Here is a 19,975-nt window from a genome sequence, read left to right as displayed (position 1 = left end):
GAGGTTATTGTAACTATCCAGAGCAAAATGATTCATAACTTATGTTCATTTGATTGTCCTGAAAAAGATGAAGAGGGAATGAGTTTGAGAGAGAGATGTGGTAAGATTAATAAGATCTTCCCATGTAGAGATGGGGAGTATAGGTAAAGTAAATAATATGTTGGTGTGCTGAGTATATGTAATATATAAAATGTGTATAATTCTCTAAGCATGTGCTTAAATCTCTATAAGTATGAGAAGTATCCACTACTCTAGTGTGCTTCTTTGTGATGTTTGTCAATAACTACTTTATTCACTATTTAACATTTTTCCCCACAGCAGATAAAGGATTTTTAAACTGTGTAAAGCAGATGCAAGCTGGAAATCCCTTTCTTTTAGGAATTTCTGAGATTGGATATGGATGATTAAAAAAAAAAAACCACTGTGCCTACCCCTTCTGATCATGCTTTCATTTGGACAGCACTCTGTCAAATCATAGGATTTTGGCAGGGATCTTTCTTACCATGTTTGGTGGGTGGCAATTAATCACATGGTATGCATCACCCTTTTCACCCAGTACACTAATATACTCTGCTCAAGGATGCAAATGTTCGTGGTAAAAACTTATCTGTTTGCATCCCCATGTTGAATGCATCCCCCATGTTGAATGAATGGCCTTAAAATTCCTGCATCGTTGTTGTCTATCTTCTGTTGTAATAGAGATAGAGGCAGGAATTTAGCCTAATTAATTCCCATTTATAACACTCAGCACTACCCCCTAAAAATATAGACATTTAATAAATGTTTTGGTGATAAAGGAATAACTTATCTTTCCTTGGATGCATCCCTTTCAACTGAACCAAGAAAAGCATACATTGTACTGGTTTAGGGAGGATAAATGTAATTCCATGACAATTAAAAATGATAGGAGGAGTAAAAACCCATCCATCTATCTAATGACTAAACTTCGCTGGTGAAGATGTGATAATTCTAGTGAATGTTTTAGTGGAAGAGACTTTTATTTTAATATATTAAAAAATTGAGGAGAGTCTAACTTTGTTAACTCAGTAGCATCAAGCCATTTGAGGCAACCTCAGTGAGCTGAAGAAAAGGGTCTGATCTATATTTTCACTTCAGAACAAAAGAAAACAATGTTTATCCTATTTAAATTAGTTCAAATTTTGTTCCTATTATTTCCAATATAATATATAAATTATAAAATCTAAGTCATATATACATACACATACCACACATGATTTAATATATGATATATATCCATAGCTCCACATGAAAAATTGTTATTTTTTATGATTTATTACTTTAAAATATTATATTTAACTTTTGGAATCTAAAAGCTGTTTATCAAGTGAAATGCATATATAGATAATTAAAATAAGTTTGTTAATGCAAAATTAAGAATTAGGTTATTTTTATTGACATGCTAGTTTGTGTATGAGCTTGTGTTTTATTTTATTTTAATTTTTTATACCACTTTATTGAGATATATGATTGACACACAAAAAGATGTATATATTTAATATACACAACTTGATAAATCTGGCAATAAATATAAATCTGTGAAACTATCACAACAATCTATATCATAAAGGTATTCATCACCTCAAAAGTTTCTCTCTCACCTCTTTATTATTGTTATTATTATTTTGTGATAAGATTACTTCACATGAGATCTACACTTTTAGCAAAATTTCAAGTATAAAGCAAAGTATTATTAAACATGGGCACTATGCAGTAGAGCAGAGCTCTTGGGCTTATTCATATTGCACAACTGAAGCCTTGAACCCTTTGACTAATACCTCTCAGTTTTCCCAGAGGAGGGAACATGGTACAATGACTGTGGAAAACAGCATAAAGGTTCCTCAAAAAAAATTAAAGTAGATCTACCATATACTCCAGTAATTCCTCTTTTGAAACACGAAATCAAAATCGGGATCTTGAAGAGATATTTGTACACCCCTGATCATAATAGGATTATTCACAATAGCCAATACATGGAAACCACCTAAATGTCCATCAATGGATTAATGAACACATATGATGAAATACTATTCGACTATTTAAAAAATTCTGCCATTTGCAACAATGTGGATGAAACTGGAGAACATTATGGTAAGTGAAATAGTCCAGACACAGAAAGGCAAATACTGCATGATACCACTTCCTATGGGCTTTTAGTACCAACACAAACCAAACCATGTGGTATCTAGAAACTGCTTGTTGGAAACTTGGCTTCTGGGTTAAGACTTCTGCTGATAGCACACAATCAGTACAATGAGCTCTGAATAAAAAAAAAAAATCTCCAAGTGAAGCAAGAGGTAGTTTTTCTTTCTTACTGGAACACATTTGACAAATCTGTTCTGTTTAGGTTAGTATGTCAAACAAGAAAAGGATAGTAACTCTGTGTCTTAGTCAATTGAATAATGTCTTCTTTTTCAGCTCTAGGAGCAAGGAATTTGCATTGGTTATTTTTATGGCATAGAAAAAGTATTACCTGTATATTCTCAAATCAAGCCTGTTAAAGCACACAATTTCAAGCCAATATATCAAGGCTACTACTGTGGTTGTACTATATTTGTTACTAACATATAATGCAAATTCAATTAAGCTTTCCCTGAGGCTATTGTTGTGGCAAATAGTGAGCTCTAGAAAATAAATAATATTCCAAATTCACTAGTTTTTAGTATGCATCAGAAATAGGATATTTAGAATTCCACTTACAGAATTTAAAATTATGAACTTGATTTTGTAGATACCACTGAAATACTTATTGAAGAAACATGTTCTTATTTTATAAAATGTAGTTCTCATTTTATCATTTATATTTACTTTCCAATAAATTTACTTTCTCCTTTGATTTAATTTTATTCATTGAAAAATTGCTTCTGACGTGTTTTGCATTTCCCTACCCCTCCAGATCTGTTTTTACATGTTTCACACAAGATTTACTGTGATGCTGTTAGCAATTTCTGCCACCAGAGAAAGTTGTGTTATATTTTTTCCTATGATTCCCTTGCAAAGGTTTAAATGAAACTGAGCTACATTTCAGTTAAAACTGATATTTCTGTCCAGTTGAGTTACTTAATTATCTCTTCTGTAATTTAAGCTGTGCCTAAAAATAATATTTCCTAGTTCATATTGACATTTTGTGACAATTTTTACTATTCCTAATCGTATTTCAAAGAGTTATCATTTTTTACTTATATACTTGATTTTTTAAAGTTATCTGCATTAATAATTAGATTTATTAGGTCTCCAAGACAAATAGCTTAAAAATATTTGTATCCAGTTTTACAGTGCCAATCAATTAATATATAGCAATGAAAGCATACATTTAATTTTTCCCACTAGGGGATTCCTCTTTGGATCTAAGTGTTGCCACTCTGCTCCTCTGACAGGTAATTTGAATTAAAGATAGGATCAAAAGACTTGCACTTTCCTGCCTTAAAACTCATTCAAGAGAAGGATATTTATCCTCTACTATGTTTCTACATAGGTAATACGTATGTTACTGTAATAAAATCAATAATAATAATAATAATAATAATGTCAGCGACAATGATAATAAGAATTTATCAAGCAGTCTCTGGGGGTCAGGCACTGTGATAAGGCTTGTATCAGTAAAGATAGGATAGCTCACGCAGTACTAAAACAATCTTCAAATTGTGTGCTGTCCAGTTTGGGTTAACATGAAGGCCAGAACTTCTCAATAAATGCTTGCAAATAATTTCTGCAGGTGAAGAAGATGGGGCAAATCTTGGGTTGGTTCTTAAAGCTTCTGCACACAACTCCCTTTTCTCCAACTTTCATGGGCTGAGAAGGCCATACCCAGATACAAAGAAGACAGCAAGTGCAATCCTACCATGTATCAAGAAGAAGAAAATTTTTTGAATTTTTTGCACAACCCTAATGATTTGGGGGACTTCAATCCTTAAATCAGCTTCTCTAACAAACACCAGGGCTTTCTGCCATCTCTGTCAAGCTCTATGCCCTCACCTTGCTTTATTTTCTTCAGACTACTTATAAATATATGAAATCATATTGTTTGCTTGGAGATATAGAATTGGACATAGAAAAATATAAATAAATTCATATTTTTAATGCACAATCCATGAGGACAAGCACTTTGTCCACCTTTTCTTTCTTCCCCATCTCCATACTTTCCTTTTCTTTTTTACTTTTTCTTTTTCTCTTAACTCTATTGCCCATAGCTGCACCTGTTAGATGTTAGGTACATAATAAATCTTTTCTTTGTGTAAAAATAAATTATATATACTTTATAAACAAGGAAACAATCTTAGAAAAGTTAAGCAGCTTAACTAAGATGAGGTAGCTATGTAGCAGCTGAGTTGTGATTCAAAGCTGGAGGTTTAAACATTCAGCTGTATAGCTACTGTGCTTGATAATTACATAGGCTACTGGGAAATACATATATAATTATGAAGTTACATGAAAATGTTGTAAGAGAATCATATATAAATTACTATGGAATCACAGAGGGAGTAAACACTATGGCAGGTTTGAAGGTGATGAAGAATTGCAGGATTTTGAATGAGGTCTTGAATATATTCAACAAATATATATTATTTGTTTGGATTTATTTCTTTGGCTTTCTGCTATGAGTCAGGCATGTTCTAGTTGCTAAGGAGATAAAAATACCCAAGATAAGTTTTGACCCTTCTAGTGCTTCTAATCTCGTAAGATATGTGCCAGTCAGACACACACACACATATACAAAATCACTGCTCAGTGAAAGGCTGATAACCGTTATCTGAAGCTATTGGAGGGATAGTTGGGACTAAATAAGAGGACATTTCATTTGAGTCGAGTGAGCAGATGTTGACAGACAGATTACACCTTCCAGTAGGTCTTTGAGAGTGATAGGCTCTAAAGTTTGGCCCACCACATGACCATAGAGGAAGATGAAGCAGGGACTGGGACTTTGCCATATCCCTTATTTGCTCTCTACTAAAGCATCTGCCAATGATATTCTTCCACTTTGCTTCCAAAGCGATATTCTTCCACATTGCTTGCTTCTGACTTTCCAAGCAGAGTCGGGAAAAAATTATCTTCTCATAAGATACACTTATGGCAAGAATTCAGAATGAAAATATTTAAACCACTGCAGTCTTCTCTACTTAGAAGGCTGTGAAGTTTGACTCTTCCTAAATAAATGGGGAAAGTACCATTCTTATCAATAGCATATATTGATAACTACTGAGTTCAGGACATATTTGCTAAATTTTAGATGAGGAACAGAGGATGGTACATGAATGGAAGATAATGGTATAGTTAGAGATTCTAACTCAAAATAAGGGGTAAAGGCACTAAGTCTATTGACATTCAGAGGATGCAGAGGTGTCTAAGGGACATAATGGATGCTAGGACAATGCCAATAAAAAGGACATGATGAAAAGCACTTTCCAAACAAATGAAAAGTGGAATTATCAAAGTGAGATGTTACAGCATTGAGGATAATGTTTGACCGCTTACAATAGAAAACCCCAAAGTGACAGTGTCTTTAAAAGAGCTAGATTTTATTTATCTCTTACTAAAAAGTCCATATGTGACCTGATATGGTCTTCTTTCTGCTCTGTCATTTATTCTAGGGGATGGGGAAACTGCATACCAAAAGTAGTAATGGTTGAGAATCGAATAAAGGAACTATTTATAGAGGTATAAGGACGGCTAAGAGCAACAGAAGAGAATGATGAAGATTCCAAGGAATAGAAACGGGGGAAGTCAACAATAGCTTTAAGTCTGAAGGGGTGAGAAGGAGATGCTGTTACATGAAATTAGCACTGCAGCCATATGAAGAGCAACTGTGCCTTCAAAAGAGGACCACCACCACTGCTAAACTTTGGTTCAGCAGAGAGAAAATATAGGGAATTAATAAATAATCTCATACTCTCCTCCTCCATTTCATTTCCTGTCATTGGTCAAATACAACTAGAAGCTACAGGCCAAGAGAGCCCAGGGGATACTTTCAGCATCTCAAGGAACAGAACAAGATGGAAAAGAGTAAAATACTAAATTAGAAGAATAAACATAAAATAATCAGTTGCCTCCTTTTATCCTTCAGTATGTGTTTTGTCTTTTTTCCATGTTTGGTCAGCTTGGGACACAAAATCACTTAGTCTCCCATATTTAGGCATTTAGAATTTACCAGGACTCAGTTATACACCAGGAGCAGCTTTTCAAATGGCAGAAAGGGGCACGCATTTAATCTGAATTTCAAGAGGAATGTGCTGGTATTCTCTTGTTGGGACTTGCCAGAGATTTGAGGAGGCATCTGTCACAGTTCCATTCAGGACAATTGAGTCTGCTGCATCCTAAGATCCATATGCCAGAAAAATTTGTAATGCAGTCTAGGCCTGCTGTGTAGCCTTCACGCTCTGGGCCTCACTCAAAACTGCAACCTTAAATATAAATAATATATTACTCACAGTTCTCCTGAGGGACAGAACCATTAGGATACATGTATATAAAAAAGGAGTTTATTAGGGTGAATTGGCTCACAAGATTACAAGACAAAGTCCTGTGATAGACAGAGTCCCCTGCAAGCTGGGGAAGAGAGAAGCCAGTAGTACCTCAGTCCAAGTCTGAAAGCCTCAAAACCAGAGAAGCTGACAGTGCAGCTTCAGTCTGCAGCCAAAGGACCAAGAGTCTCTGGGAAGCTGCTGTTGCAAGTCCCAGAGTTTAAAGGCTGAAGAACCTGGAGTCTGATGTCCAAGGGCAGGAGGAGCTGAAGCAAGTGTCCAGCATGAAAAGAATAAAAAGAGCCAGAAGATTTAGCAAGCAAAGTTTTCCACACCTTCCTCTTGCTTTGTTCTAGCTGCACTGACAGCCAAATGGATGGCACCCACCTACATTGAGGGAGGGTCTCCTCTCCCAGTCCACCAACTTAATGTCAGTTGTCTCTGGCAACATCCTCACAAACACACCCAGAAACAATTATTACCAGCCATCTAGGCATCCCTCAATCCAATCAAGCTGACACCTAGTATTAACCATCACAAGTTCACTGCTTGTCAACTCGGCATCCATACACAGCTTCTTAAATTATACTTAATCTCCAAATAAGGACAATAATAAGGTCATAATTATGTCTAACATAATATAACTATCCTTCGTACAACCAACCAAAAGTGCACTAATCCTTTAACCTAAATGCTATTACATAAAATTAACAGCATTTAAATACTGATAGATATGAAGTCAATAAATCTTATGTTATATGATAAAGTAATAAAAATGGAAATAAAATGAAGATATTTTCTTAGTACTGGTGTGCATATCCACCAACATATTCTTAACAAAATAAGGAAAAAATGCTCATGACAATTAAACTCCTCATTTCTGTAACTGGTCACATGGTTGTAGCTGGTGTTGCTAACTACCTTTTTCCACTGTCCATTTGGTATTCCCCTTGCTTTCAGCAAGCACCTCAGCTAGTTGTGGTTTTTTTACCTGGTGGCATGACACAAACCTTCATTTCTGAAGAGCCTTGGCTATGTGTAGTCTTGCCTGGATTGGGTTGATGTAGCTTCCCACTGACCTTAACTACAGAGCAGGGTAATACTGAGATGCCCTAAGGAATCTCCTGTATTCCAAACATACTCTTCTTACCTCCACTGTGGAGTAGTCTGATTTCATCTTGATAGTCCAGGTCAGTCGCCCAAACCAGCACTGTAACTCCTTTCTTAGCCTCTTGACTTAGAGGCAGGTAGAGCCCAAAGTGGCCAGGTAGCAGTTGTCTCAACTTCTAGTTCAATGGAATCATTGTTATGTCTCCTGGTGCAACATTCCTCCCTCTGGAACTAAGACCTCTAGGCCAGCAGAAGATAATATCATGGGAACAGGAAACACAAACTTTCTAGCAGGTCACTAGGGGTTATGGTGAGTGGTGCCACTGCCACTTCTACCCCTTTATCCTTGGACTCATAAATACTGGCTATGGGAGATACAGTACCATATATTGGACATGATTCAGAGCATACACAGCCTTCTGGAGAACTTTGCCTTAGCCAGCATTGTAATCATGACTTCAAAAGGCCATTCCACTCTTCTATCAATCCAGCTGCTTCAGGATAATAGGGAACATGGTAAGACCAGTAAATGCCATAAGCATGAGCCCACTGCCACACTTCTTTGCCTGTGAAGTCAGTTCCCTGGTCAGAGACAATTCTGTATGAAATATCATGAGAGTAGATAAGGCATTTTGTGATTCCACAGATGGTAGTCTTGGCAGAAGCACTGCATTCAGGAAAGGGAAATCCATACTGGAGTAAGTGTCTATTCCACTAAGGACAAACTACTGCTCCTTCCATCATGGAGGAGGTCCAATGTAATCAACCTACCACCATGTAGTTGGCTAATCACCTCAAGGAATGGTGCCATATTGAGGGCTCAGTGTTGATCTCTGCTGTTGGCAGATTGGACACACAGTAGTGGCCATAGCCATGTCAGCTTTAGGTGAGTGGAAGTCCATGTTGCTGAGCTCATGCACAACCTTCATCCCTACCACCATGTCTACTTTGTTTATGAGCCCATTGGGTGATAACAGGGATGGCTGGAGAGACGCTGAGTGGTATTCACAGAACAGGTCATTCTATCCACTTGATCATTGAAATTCTCCTCTGCTGAGGCCATCCTTTGGTGAGTATTCACATGGAACACAAACATCTTCACAGTTTTTGACCACTCGGAGAGGCCCATCCACATACCTCTTCCCCAAATTTCTTTGTCACCAATTTTCTAATCATGCTCCTTCCAAGACCCTGGCCATCTACCCAAACCATTGACTACAGCCCATGAATCAGTATATAATTGCACACTTGGCCATTTCTCCTTTCAAGCAAAGTGCACAACCAGATGCACTGTTTGATGTTCTACCCACTAGGAAGATTCCCCTTTGCCACTGCTTTTCAGGAATCTCCCAGAAAGGGACTGTAGTGCTGCAACTGTCCACTTTCAGGTGATGCATGCATATTATGCAGAACCATTTGTCAATTAGATCCTAGTCTTTTCTTCCTATGTCAACTGATCATAGGAAACTCTCCATAAGGTCATACGTGCAGGCTGAGAGAGACAAGGTAGGGTGGTAGAAGTGGGGACCATGGGCATTTGGGCTACTTCCTCATGTAACTTACTTGTGCCATCAGAATCTGCTAGAGCCCAATCACATATGTACCACATCCATCTGATGATGAAATGCTGCAGCATATGCCCACCTTTATGGGTAGATGAGTCAGAAAGCAATCAATTCAGGATAGTCAGTTTAGGTCATGTGGTAACTTGGTGATATGGTTTGAATCTGTGTTCCCATCCAAATCTCATGTTGAATTGTAATCCTCAGTCTTGGAAGTGGGGCCTAGTGGGAGGTGATTGGATCATGGGGGCAGGTTCTAATGAGTGGTTTAGCACTATCCTCTTGGTGCTGTACTTGCAAGAGTGAGAGAATTCTTCAGAGATCTGGTCATTTAAAAGTGGATCTCTCTCTCTCTCTCTCTGTCTCTCTCTCTCTCTTTCCCCCTCTCGCCATGTGACATACCTGTTACGCCTTCACTAAGGCCTCCCAGAAGCAGATGCTGCTATCCTTTCAGTACAGCTTGCAGAACTGTAAATCAATTAAATATCCTTTCTTTATAAATTACCCAGTCTCAAGTATTGTATTTCTCTACAGCAATGTGAGAATTAACTAATACACTTGGCGACCCATAGTCAAAGGTTCAGTTTCTACCAAGGCCCAGTAACAGGCCAAAAGCTGTCTCTCAAAAGAATAGATATTTGCAGAAGATAGTAGGGCCTTGCTCCAACTGTCATTCATCTATGGGGAGCTGCCAAAGGCTCCAATCATCATCCCTGTCTGTCATGGATACCTCAAGCACCATTGGATCTGCTGGGTCATCCAGCCCAAGTGGCAGACCAGCTTGCATAGCAGGCTGGACCGGTTGCAGAACCTTTTCCTGTTCTGGACCCCACTCAAGACAAGAAGCCTTTTGGATCACTTAATAAATGAGTCAGAGTAACACACCTGAATGAGGAATGTGTTGCCTCTAAAATCCAAATAGGCCCACTAGGCCCACTAGGCATTGTGCAACTTTCTTGATTGTAGGAAGAGCCAAATGCAGTAACTTATTCTTTACTTTCAAATGAATATCTCAACAGGCCCCACATCAATAAACTCTTCAATATTTCACTGAGATAGAAGGATCCTGAGTTTTAGTCATATTTATTTCCCATCTCCTGACATGACAAACATCTCACTAATAAGTCTAAAGTGGTTGCTACTTCTTGCTCCCTGGGTCCAATCAGCATAATGTCAAAAATGTAATGGACCAGTATAATATCTTGTGGAATGGAAAAGCAATCAAGATCTCTGCAAACAAGATTATGACACAAAGCCAGAGAATTGATATACCCCTGAGGTAGGACAGTTAAGGTATATTGCTGAACTTGCCAGCTGAAGACAAGTTATTTCTGGTGGGCATTATGGACAGGAATGGGAAAAAAGGCATTTATCAAATCAATAGCTACATACAAGGTACCAGGAGATGTCTTCATTTGCTCAAGCAATGAAACCACATCTGATACAGCAGCTGCAACTGGAGTCATCACTTGGTTAAGCTTACAATAATCCACTATTATTCTCTAAGATCCATCTGTCTTCTGCACAGGCCAAATAGGAGAGTTTAATGGGGATGTGTTGGGGATCACCACCCCTGCCTCTTTCAAATCCTTGATCATGACACTAATCTCTGAAACCCCTCCAGAGATGTAATATTGGTTTTATTTACTATTTTATTAGGTACAGGCAGCTCTAATTGTGTCTATTTGGCCTTTCCCACCATAATAGCCCTCACCTCACAGGTCAGGGAACCAATGTGGGGATTCTGCCAGCTGTGAAGTATGTCTACCCCAGTTATACATCTGGCACTGGGGAAATAACCACAGAATGTGTCTGGGAACCCACTGGACCAACTGTAAGTCAGACTTGAGCTAAAACTCTGTTAACTACCTTGCCTTCAAAAGCCCCTACTTTAATTGGAGGGCCACAATTACATTTTGAGTCCCTGGAAATCAATGTCATATCAGAGTAAGTGTCCAGTAGTCCTCAAAAGGTCTGATCATTCCCCTTTCCCTAATGCACAGTTACCCTGGTAAAAAGCCAGAGGTCTCTTTGGGGAAGGATGGGAGAAAGATTAACAGTACAGATTTTCAGGAGTGTAGTGGGGTTCTCCCTCAAGGGAACCTGGCCTCCCCTTCATTCAAGGGGTACCAGGCCCATAAACTGGCTCAAGTCTGGAAATTGATTGAGGGACCTTGATTCTCTATTTTTATAACTCAAATTTTACTTTGTCCACTCGACCTGAAAGTTTTCTGCTTATGCAAACCAAGTAAGAATGCAGTAGGCTTCCTATTAATTTCACTTCTAGGAACACCAGGATTAATTAGCCAGTGCCAGAACTCTACACAAGTCAGACTATTCTGATTGCCACTTTGCCTCTGCTGTTAATTATGGTAACTATGCCCACCTTGCCTTTGATGATTGAATGCTACCATTTGGTTGTTCCAACTTGGAGCCAATTATTCCCATTGCATTTAAGTTTTCCAATTGAGTGGCTGCAGTTTTTACTGTAAGATCTGGCATATGAAAAAGAACTATCACAGAGCTCTTCAAGGATGCTGGTACTTCCCTCACAAATCTATGTCACAAGGTATTAGTGAAGGGTATGTCTTCTGGACTCTCCCAGTTGAGGTGAGTAGGTATTCAGTGACAAGCCTACTCTGGCATTCCAATCTCCCTAAGTCTTTGAATCTCTTCATCTACATTAAACCAAGGGAGATCAGGTGTCTCTAGCTTGCTTGCAGTGGACTATCTTTCGCACTATGTTTTAGTTAACCAAGTAAATAAACTAGTAGAATCTTTGTAAATCCCTGAGCTGCAACATTTAATTCAGAATCTCTGTTTGGTGAGTTGATATCAATAAATTCAGCCTGATCCAACTTTATGATCCTATCACCATTATCCCAAACCCTTAACATCCATTGCCATATCTGTTCTCCAGATTTCTGCTTATATAAATTAGAAAACTCAAGCAGTTCTATTGGAGTGTAGCACACCTCCTCATGGGTAACACCCTGAACCTCACCTCTAGGGTCCTACTGGGTCTTGAGTCTAGTTATAGGTCTAGAAACAAAGAGGCATGGTGGGGGTGGGTCCTGAAGATAACCTGCATTGTCTTGACTGGCAACTGCCTCAGGTGAGGCCATCACTGTGGTCTCAGGCAGTGCAGGGTTAATCTCAGACAAAGGTGGAAAGGCTGATGGCAGTGTGGGTAGGGGAGGGGATGTTGCCACCACTGAGGGTGGGGAGGCTGTTTCCTCTGGCAAAAAAGTCTCATCACTATTTAGAAGTTCAGTGTCCTCAGCTTCATTAGGGTCCTCTCACACATCCTCATGCCAAGTTACAGGGTCAGGTTATTACCCAATCAATGACTTCACTTTAACAATAGACACCTGGTAAGGTTGACCCTACACCTTTTCGTTGTTTTACCTCCGCCACTCACATGATAAGATCTTGCATCTTATTTTCAGCAATTTCAGCCCTTTGTCTATAGAAGAGAAGCATCTCACCCCAGGCACCCTTAGAAGCTTTGAGGCAAAGTATATTCTTCTAGAGCCAGGAGATATAATCTCTGAACTCATCCTTTTCTTTCATCACTCTGTCCAGTGAATTTAGGAGCAAACAACCGACTTCATTATATTCCTTGGTTCTCTGCAAATGTTCAAAGGTATTATGCATAGAGTCACTAAACTTGCCTCTCAGGAGCACTGAATCAGGAGTATCAAATATCTTTATTTTGCATGACTCTGTAAACAATGCATGCCAAAGACTCAGTGCTCTCTGTGCTATTAGAAGAAGAATCTTTAGCATGTTTAGGTCTAACCAGATTAGAAAGCCAACTCCAGAAACTCCAAAATCAACTAAGAAAATTCATTCTTAAGTTTCTTCCCTAGTAACCACTCCTGGTACCAAAATCTATATTAGGGTTCTCCAGAGGGACAAAACCAATAGGATACATGTATATACAAAAAAGAGTTTATTATGGTGAACTGGCTCACAAGATTACAAGACAAAGTCCTATGATAGGCTGTCTGCAAGCTGGGGAAGAGAGAAGCCAGAAGTGGCTCAGTCCAAGTCTGAAAGCCTCAAAACCAGGGAAGCTGACAGTGCAACCTTCAGTCTGCAGCCGAAGGACCAAGAACCTTGGGAAGTTGCTAGTGCGAGTCCCAGAGTCCAAAGGCTGAAGAACCTGGAGTCTGATGTCCAAGAGCAGAAACAGCAGAAGCAAGTGTCCAGCATGTGAAGGAGAAAGACAGCCAGAAGATTCAACAAGTAAAGTTATCCTACCTTCTTCCTCCTGTTTTGTTCTAGCCAGGCTGGCAGCCCATTTGATTGCCCCCACCTACATGATGGGAGAATGTTCCTCTCACATCCCACCAACTCAATGTCAGTCTCCTCTGGCAACACCCTCACAAACTCACCCAGAAACAATACTTTACCAGCCATCTAGGCATCCCTCAATCCAGTTAAGTTGACACCTAATATTAATCATCACAAATGGTAAATATACGTATTTAAATGCTCAAATATTTTACAGGTTAGCTCTAAAATCTAAAGAGGTCAGCCATTATGCCTATTTCTTTTTGAAGGGTACTTAGAAACTCCATGGAATTTTCAGACCCGTATTTATCTTAATAAATCAACTATGGTGCTTCCTACTTCCTTCTTACCTGTTGCAATTAGTATAATGTAATGGATCAGCAAATAGTCTATAGAATTCCAAAAACAAAGAAAGAAGTTTTCTCCATACTACCATACTAGGTTAGAACAGAGGGCAAAAGAGTTAACAAAGACCTGATATAATGGTAAGTAGTGCTGCTGCTCCTGATACATGAAGGCACACTATTTCTGATTGTGTTAACTGGTTGGAAGTTAAAGACAGTAATTTCTAAGGTAATAGCATATGAGAAGCTAACACATCTGTTTATTTGCTCATTATATCCAGAACAACAAATACAATTGTTGTATTATTTGAGTAATGTTGTTATAATCCAGAGTCATTCTCTAAGAGTATTCTAATTTTTTTTCAGAATTCAAACAGAAAAGTTAAATAAGGATAAAATAGATAATGTAGGTTTTACAAATAGATAAAAAATATCCACTCCATTATCTCTTAAATACTTGGTGGTGGCACTTATCTCTGCAATTCCCACCAGTTATGTAGTGTTGCTTTTGATTTAGTATCTTGGGGAAAGATGCCATGAGAGAAAAATATATAGGACATTTCTGCAATAATAGCCCTCATTCCATAGGACAGAGAACTAATGAGAGGACTCTGCATTTACCAAATATACATATTTACTCAAAATATTCCAAAACTAGGGAAATAGGAAAAAATAATTCTAATCAATTTAGTACAAGATTGACTTTGCCAAGATTCCATCTCACATCTGATATCCATTAGTCCTTAATTGAACCACTGGATCACATTGTTTCATTCAGATCTGGTATCTAATAACCACATAAGGTCTTGTTTTTTGCTTTTTCTCAGTCACATTATTAAGGGATTATAGCCTCTGGAGAGAACATGGAGAAAGATTCACAGTACAGAATTTAGGCTCTTTTCTAGGGTCTTTCCTCAAAGAGGACTGGTCTCCCTGTCAATCAAATCATTCTGGGTCTGTGAGATAGTTTGTTTTAGAATTGAATAAGAGGCCATGAACCCCACTGCAGTACTTCAAGTCTTATTTTTGCTCAATAGACCTGAAAATTTTCTGCTTTTATAAGTTAAATAATGCATTAGGAGGCTGCCCATCTATTTCACTCTCAGGAGCCTTGGGAATAACTAGCCACAGCTATAGACCTCTGTGGCTAATTATGGTAATTGTGTCCAAAGGTTATGGGCCACCACCTGACCCCTGCTACTGTGGGATACCATAATCCACTGGGGAACCTAATTCCATTGTAGCAGAGCTCACTGTCCTCTCTAGATTATAGACAACAACCACTGTAGCCTTTTTTTTTTTTTTTTTTTTATGATTTCTGATGTTCCCCTCAGCAATGCAGCTCTTAATGCTTTGGGAAAAAGTATTTTCTACACGCTGAAAATTGTCCTGGTGTAGAAGTGATCTCCACCTGGAAGAGGCCCTGATTTGATTGTCTGTGCTATGCTTAGATCTAATTCTCATTTTAGGGATTCAGTCTGTGAAGAATGTTGAGAGTAGTTACTCAAGAGAATCCACATACCTTTATGAAGTATCTGTACTAGGTGACATCATGAAGGGTTGTTTTGTTTTGCTTTGTTTAGTTTTGTTTAATATAACAGATTAGTTCTCTTAGGCAGAAATGGGCAGGTAGCATGGTAGGAGGGGATACCTCCACCAAAAAATATGTTCAGGAAGACTTGAGAGTTCTAATTCTGTGCCCCATCAGTGTCTGCCTAATTGACCCCAAAGCACATCTTAGGGTCTTGGTTCTTCCCAATTGCCACTCCTGCCTTAGCATGAGACCTAGTTGGATTGTGCATTTTGGATCTGTGACTCTAAAGCTTTCACAATCAGGCTTTATTCCTGTTTACCTTATGACTACATGAGATGGTTGACTTCTCTGCCCACTTCCTGAGCTGGGATGTGTCCATTCAAATTCCAACATCGTATTTAGAAAGCCTACTTCTGACAGTCATTACTGTATCAACTAGAGTCCTTGAAAGAAAGAAATGACAAACTTAAAAAAGGTAATTGATGAGCTTTTAAAGAAGCACGTGTTTGCATATTTATTCTCTGTGCCCCTCCATCTTTACTTTTCATAGCTCTCCATGGGTGCTCAGACACATACTCTATACCAATGGCTCCTGATGCCCTCTAATTTCTGGTTAGTCCAACCATCAGAAACCATTAACAATAGATAATACAATGGAAGAGAGTAAAGCTGAGGATCCACTCCCCTGGTTCCCTGCCTTCCCAGTCACCATGGGTTCTATATGTTCTACAAAACACCAAAGTTTATCTCAGGCAGCCTTCTCTACCAGCTCTCTCTTTCTTCAAGTTAAATAAAAACTTTATTCCCTCAGTTCTTCAGGTCCACAATCTGGCAAGAAAGAGGAGAAATAAATACTGTGACCTTGATCTCCTCTCACCTCCAATATCTAGTTCTCATTGGTCAAATCCATCTAGTCGTAAGAAAACAAAGGAACCTGAGTGATGCTATAAATAGAGGTCAGCTTTCTAGAGCAGGGAACAGGGTTTTTTAAGTGGGCAAAGAATGGATCTAGAGAAGCAAATATAAAACAATCTGTGCCTAATTTCAGCAGCAACTTCTACTCTTGAGTTTACCTTGTGGTTCAAGAAAGCTAGATCAGTTATATCTGTAATATCCACATATTAGGTAGTGGGAAAGAAAAGGAGAGAAATAGTGGAACCATTCCTTCTTTTAAAAAATATTTTACAGAAATCTCAAATAACCCTTTAGTATAGTTTGGATATTTGTCCCCTTGAAACTCCACGTTAAAATTTGATCCCCTAAATGGCTAGCCATATGCAGAAGACTAAAGTTGGACCCCATTTCTTTCACCTTGTGCAAAAATTAATTCAAGATGGATTAAAGACTTAAATGTAAGACTTAAAATTTTTAAAATCTTAGGAGAAAACTAGGAAATTCCATTCTAGACACAGGCCTTGGCAAATATTTCATGATAAAATCTCCAAAAACATTCGTAACAAAAACAAAAATTGATAAGTGGGACCTACTTAAACTAAAGAGCTTCCTCAAGGCAAAGGAAACTATCAACAGAGAAAAAAGGCACAAAATGGGAAAAAAATATTTGCAAGCTATGTATCTGACAAAGGTCTAATATCCAGAATATAAAAGGAACTTAAATCAACAAGCAAAACACAAACAACCCACTTAAAAAATAGGCAAAATACGTGAACAGACACTTCTCTAAGAAGACATACATGCAGCCAATGGGCATATGAAAAAAATGCTCAACATCACTAATCATTAGATACATGCAAATCAAAACCACAATGTGATAACATCTCATAGCAGTCAGAATAGCTATTATTAAAAAGTCAAAATATAACAAATGTTGGCAACATTCCAGAAAAGAGGGATCAATTATACACTGTTGTTATGAAAGTAAATTAGTTCCACCACTGTGGAAAGCAGTTTGAAGATTTCTCAAAGAACTTAAAATACAACTACCATTTGACCCAGCAATCCCATTACTGAAATACACTCAAAGGAATTAAAATAATTCTACAAAAAGGCACATGCATGCATGTGTTCATCTCAATACTATTCACAATACCAAAGAAATGGAATCAATCTAGATGCCCATCAGTGTTGGAATGGAAAAAGAAAATGTGGCATGCATACAGCATGGAATACTATGCAGTCATAAAAAGAGAAAAATTATGTCCTTTGAAGCAGCATGGCTGCAGCTTGGGAGCATTATACTAAGCAAATTAATGCAGGAATAGAAAACAAAATACAGCATCTTCTCCCTCATAAGTGGAAGTTAAATATTAAGTATGCATGGAAACAAAGAGGGGAACAAAAGACACTGGGGCCTACTTGAAGGTGGGGGTGGGAGAAGGTTGAGGGTCAAAAAACTACTTATTGGATACTGTACTCACTACCTGGGTGAAGAAGTCAGTTGTAAACTAAACCCCACTGACATGCAATTTACCCATGTAAGAAACCTGCACGTGTAATCCCTGGACCTAAAATAAAGTTAAAAAAGAATAAATAACTAAATAACAGTTTTTAAACACAAAAAAAAACAAACAAAAAAATAAATTGGTCCTCAGTGTTGGAGATGGGACCTAGTGGAAGGTGTTTGGGTTACAGGGGTGGATCCCTCATGAGTGGCTTGGTGTCATTCTCCTGGTAGTGAGTGAGTCACCAGTATAGTGGTTTCTATTAAAATCAGTAGTTAAAATGAGTTTGGTATCTCCCCACTCTCTCTCTCTTTCTTGCTTCATTTCTCACCAGGTGATCTCTGCAAACTCCAGCTCTCGTTTGCTTTCTGCCATGAGTGGAAGCAGTGTGAAGACCTCATCAGACACCCAATCTTGAATTTTTTCAGACCTCAGAATTATCACCCAAATAAATCTCCCTTTTTAAAAATATACTACTCACTTTCAGGTATTCGTTTGTAACAACACAAAATGGACTAAGACACTCTTATACTTAATATAATCATATGGTTGCAACTGGCTACAAAAGAAGCTGAAAATGTGGTCTTTCAGGGAAGCACATGTCCATCCAAAATAAAATCAGGGTTTTGTTACTAAAAAGGAAGAGAAGAACAGATGTTGATACTGTTAGTCAAGTATCAGTCTTTGACATAGAAATTCATTACTGTACCTATGGAATATATTAATAGATATATCAGGTTGGTAAATTGGAAGATTTATGTTCAGAAGTTGTAAACAGAAATGCATGGAGTTCACCTGGTAGCAGCCATTAGACGCCAAGCTAAGGAGGCATAAACCCAGTCTTCTTTTTCATAGATATGGTAGTAGGGGCTGAGGGTATGTTTCTTTGCCTAAAGGAAAAGGGTAACAGCATTGGTCCCGTCAGTGGTCTTCTGAGCTTTCTATGACTTCTCAAAGGTAGAAGACACAGAGGGACACAAAATGGCTTGATATGAACTGTAAGGTGTTCAGGACTATGGCCAAGGAGGCTTTCAAGAGGTCTGTATGCTGTGAGGTTTCCATGAGAGGGTAGAAACACATCCCACCTCACTCTATTATGTCATACACAATAAATGTCTCCAACTGATCCCAGTAATCTGCCAATAAACCTAAGTTGGGCTTAAACATCCCTCATAATGCAGTGTCTAGGTGGCTGCTAAATATTGATTAGCATTTTGAGATGTACTGGCCATCCAGGATGTAGCGAAAAAGTATGTGCTGCTGCTTAAGTGAGTCTTGAGTTTAAGTCCTCCTTCCTCTGTTAGAATTGCCAGTTGTCTTGCGGCTACTTAAGTTGTCTGTGTTTCATTTGTTTTGTTGTTAAAATTACAGCACTGATTTTTATCATTGCTAGGTGTAAGGAGTAAAGGAGTGAACACATATGATGTTCCTAGTAAACAGAAGTACTTATTAGTAATTCCTGACCTTCTCCATTTCCAGCTTTCTCTTTCTTTTCTTTCTTTCCTATCCGCTTTCTTTAACCTGCTTCACTGTAATCTTACAAAACATTATTGCTATAGTCCATACTTCACCTCACAGATTCGAAGCTTTTAAGTTTCCTAACTTTAAGAAAATATAAAAGTGCTGGAAACACCATTGTACGTCCTCTTGCTATCCAAAACAAGGGAAAACATTACTAGAGAAGATATTAAAAGGATCTTTGAACACCTTGGGAAAATGCTGACTCAAATATTTATGCAAAATCTTGTAACATTAGCTATATAAACAATTTAAAACAACTTTCATTAGAGATAATAAATATTGCAATTTCAATTCTGTTAATTTTAGGGATATTGTTTTCCAAATATAAAAGATTTTGAAGTCTCTAAGAATTTCAATAATTGAGTTTGTGTTCTGTGCCCTTTGGGGGTCTATTCTAAATCTGATAGGTTATTTTTTGACTTCATTAATATTTCCTCATTAATCATTTGAAAAGATTTAACAGTCCCAGAGGGGAATGATCTTTTATTTTTTTCTTAGTCTTATTTACTATTCAAACAACCATTTGTTTGATTTTAGTTTTATTCAGTGATTCCAAATTGGTCAATAAAATGCTAATGATTACCAACATACTATATTTCTCACTTGGAGATCATCATTTAATTCTAGCAAATGCCAGTTGGATACTTGTTAAAACAGCAGGAACTAATTCATATATTCGAGCTAAATAAATAATGTTTGATTGCATATTTGTTCCACTCAGCTCTGA

Source organism: Pongo pygmaeus, chromosome 5 (assembly GCF_028885625.2).
Source record: "Pongo pygmaeus isolate AG05252 chromosome 5, NHGRI_mPonPyg2-v2.0_pri, whole genome shotgun sequence".
Classification (NCBI taxonomy): domain Eukaryota; kingdom Metazoa; phylum Chordata; class Mammalia; order Primates; family Hominidae; genus Pongo; species Pongo pygmaeus.
The sequence above is the reverse complement of the archived record's forward strand: the minus strand, read 5'-3'. Positions refer to the sequence as shown.